A 3,651-nucleotide genomic window follows, 5' to 3' on the forward strand; every position below is an offset into this window, starting at 1 on the left:
CTCTCTCTCTCTCTCTCTCTCTCTCTCTCTCTCTCTCTCTCTCTCTCTCTCTCTCTTTCTCTGACTCTCTTTACATTTATTACCTTATCTAGTCTATAATAGACTACTAAAAATCTGATATCCGTTGCTGAACAGATAATAATTACTTTAAAATAGTTAGTACTTCAAAATAGTTTATGTTTATCTGTCGCCACTATCACCACGGGAAGTGACCTGGTCGTTAAGAAATCTAATGAAAAATATCATTTAATGCATATCATATGAAACGTCATTTATGTTTTATTTGTATTTTTACTCTTCTTAAAGAGAGAGGGAAAGAGATATTACCTAATAATATATGAATAAATTATTAACACGCACTGATGATAAATTATTAAGATGTATTAATATTTTCCAGATCAGAATATTACAGAATACGAAGAAAGTAAATCCTAAGATTTATTTTTTATTTTTACATTTCTATTTTTATTTCTACTTATAAAAATCTCTACGTATAAAAATTGTATTTTATTTTGTTTCTTTTTATTTCTATCTTTTCTTAAAAAGAAAGAGGGAATATTATTCGATAATAAATAAATAAATTATTAGGATGTATGTTGTTGACATTTCCAGATCAGAATACATAAATAAAAACAAAAGTAAAAATGTAATAGCAAAATCTTAAGATTTACTTTTCACTACTGCATTTTTACTTTCGTTTTTATTTATGTACATATTTAATTTTATTGTATTTGTATTCTTTCCTCAAAGGAAAATTGTATTTGTATTTTTTCCTCAAAGGAAAATTGCCCGGTATAAATAAATAAATAATTTAGCGCGCGCGTTGACATTCTTCAATAATAGATTGCTGGGATGCGCAGAAATCGTGTCACGAAATACAAATGGCACACACTCAAGAGCCGCGTGTCTTACCCCATATAATTGTCCGACTCAATATTTCTCATATTCCACGTGGCGAGAATCGAAGAAGCCGACTGCGAGGAGTGGAGTTTCGGGTCCGCGCGAGTTCCACGGACGGTTTCCCGAGGATTAAGGGCTAAGTCCTAATCCGCTAATTTCATTCGACCTTTCCGCGCCGAACCTACGCTATTACCCTCCGGATGTACTCGGCTACCAAGTTCCCCGGCTCTCTTCGTGTCGGCTTTTAAACTCGTACTATGCCGACGTGAGCCGCACGGGGCGATCACCGGAGCCCTCGAGACCTGGAAGCCGGTCGTATAAACGCCCTCTGATCTTTACTGCCGAGCGGCTGGATCTTCCGATATACATATATATTTACAGCGCTCGGCTTTACGGGCCTGTCGAGCAAATGAAATGAAATTCATGCAAATCGCGGAACCGCGCCGCGTTGGCTTCCCTTTGCGCTGTCGACGCGGCATCGCATCGGTTTTGTATCGGGGCGGCGATGCGTCCAACCTACATCACGAGGGTGAAACGTACTTCCCCCTCGGTGTCCCGGTCGTTGCTCGTACGGATAAAATTCGCGAATTGTCCTGGGATATCCTTAGAGAAGCTTTGGTTAAGTCGAACGATCGTGTCGAACGCTTGGAAAATATCCGCAGACCCTTGGATAAAGGTGGAAGAAGTAGAACGCAGACAAGGCTGGAAAAATGTGAATTTCTGTGTCCCGAGTAAGCAACCGGAGATGTAACAATCAAGCAGAGTTTCACTTGTTATCACTTCGTATGTCGTATATTATCACGATTATTTTACTCGTGCAAAAATGAGGGTAAACCTTTACAAAAAAGAACCCACCTCCTATGATTTTGAGTTTGACATTTCGTTAGGCTCCGCTAACGAAAATTTTCCACTCCGATTCCATAGGATAACCAGAAATGTTTAGATACGTTCGTAGCAATTTTGAACAAAGACTTTATAATTGGAGATTGGTGGACGGCACTCTAAACATTCTCTTAATAGAATAAATTTTTCTCTAAATTGTGAATTTTTAATTTTTTGTACCCAAAATTTCCAAATGCGATTTTTCAAAAAGTTTTTAGTCAAATCTTAAAAATAAACACCGTTATGAAGAGAATTAAAATATTGTTAAAATGATATATTACTTGACTCCTGTTACTATTTAAGATTTTTTGGGCAGTAGCTACTCTAATTAAAGAAATGAAGAGATATAATTATATTTATTACAATCGTACAGTCTCCTTAAAGACAATATTGACGTGAATCGGCATTTTTTATAAAAATCAATTAATTACAGAATAATTGGAGTGGAAAGTTTTCGTTGACAGATTCTGTATATCATAGAAATCACCGTTTTGAATAACCTTCAAAATGTTTTACGTGTCACTCATTATTCATGGAAGGTTATTTAACAAAAGAGTTTGGCAATTATTTATATTAATGGATTTCTTATCCTCCGATAATCTTAAGTGTGACGTATGTTATCGAGGTTAATGTTCTGAGTAAAGTTGTAGCCGTCGGTCGTTATTTATTATTCGCAAGATTTAAAAATTCGTATGGTATTATGTTAAAAGCTGTTCACGAATTGTGAGAAATATCTCCTGAAGGTTGTAGCCGTCAGTTATTTATTAAAAAGTTATGAACAAAAGAAGTTTGAAAAACGTAAGAAATTTTGCCTATTTGTTACAATTCGTAAATAGCTTTCAACATGTTACTATGCGAATTTCTAAATCTTGGTAATAATAAAAAAATTAAAAAGTACATTTTTGAGGAAGGTGTAGAGGGCTTCGCTCTCATCCTCCTAAAAAGCTGACCTGATCTTATCCTGAAGTATTGTTATCGAATGCGTGAGCGTTATGTTAGTTATAAGCAGAGAGATATACATTTATATTATTAAAAACTATATATTTGTATAGAGTGAGATTAGATTTTTATAAAATCTTCTAAAAAATATTTTTTTTAATTTCTTATGTTAATCTATACCATATCTACAGTTATAAATAGAGAGATATACATTTATATTATTAAAAACTATATATTTGTATAGGATAAGATTAGATTTTTATAAAATCTTCTAAAAAATATTTTTTTTAATTTCTTATGTTAATCTATACCATATCTACAGTTATAAGCAGAGAGATATACATTTATATTATTAAAAACTGTATATTTGTATAGGATAAGATTAGATTTTTATAAAATCTTCTAAAAAATATTTTTGTAAATTTCTTATGTTAATCTATACCATATCTACAGTTATAAGCAGAGAGATATACATTTATATTATTAAAAACTGTATATTTGTATAGGATAAGATTAGATTTTTATAAAATCTTCTAAAAAATATTTTTGTAAATTTCTTATGTTAATCTATACCATATCTAGTTTTAGTATATGGTATATCTATATCATATCTAGTTTTAGTATATGATAGATTCAATCAATTTAGTAAAACGAAAGATTTAAACATCAATAATCAGAAATTTATTTTAGCTATAACAATTTAAACTTCTTTTGTTATTAATTGTTAAATAGATAACGATTAATGCTTAAAACTTTCTGAAGATTATTTAATGGAATATATTCGCTCTCTCTCTCTCTCTCTCTCTCTCTCTCTCTCTCTCTCTCTCTCTCTCTTACACATACACACACACACACACTCTCTTTCTCTCTTGCTCTTTCTCGACGATACGCTGTCGTTTTCCGTAACGTTTCAATTTGACACGCGAGCCC

The 3,651-nt window shown here is 32.6% G+C and overlaps 1 protein-coding gene across 9 annotated transcripts in view; it reads left to right on the plus strand.

Annotated features, from left to right (window-relative positions):
* Positions 1-3,651, plus strand: part of LOC116849466 (protein Skeletor, isoforms B/C) — a 163,425-nt gene that overhangs the window by 96,286 nt on the left and 63,488 nt on the right. The window lies entirely within an intron of this gene.

Source organism: Odontomachus brunneus, unplaced genomic scaffold (genome assembly GCF_010583005.1).
Source record: "Odontomachus brunneus isolate Ranch 3 - 2012 unplaced genomic scaffold, Obru_v1 Obru_scaffold_117, whole genome shotgun sequence".
In the NCBI taxonomy this organism is placed as follows: domain Eukaryota; kingdom Metazoa; phylum Arthropoda; class Insecta; order Hymenoptera; family Formicidae; genus Odontomachus; species Odontomachus brunneus.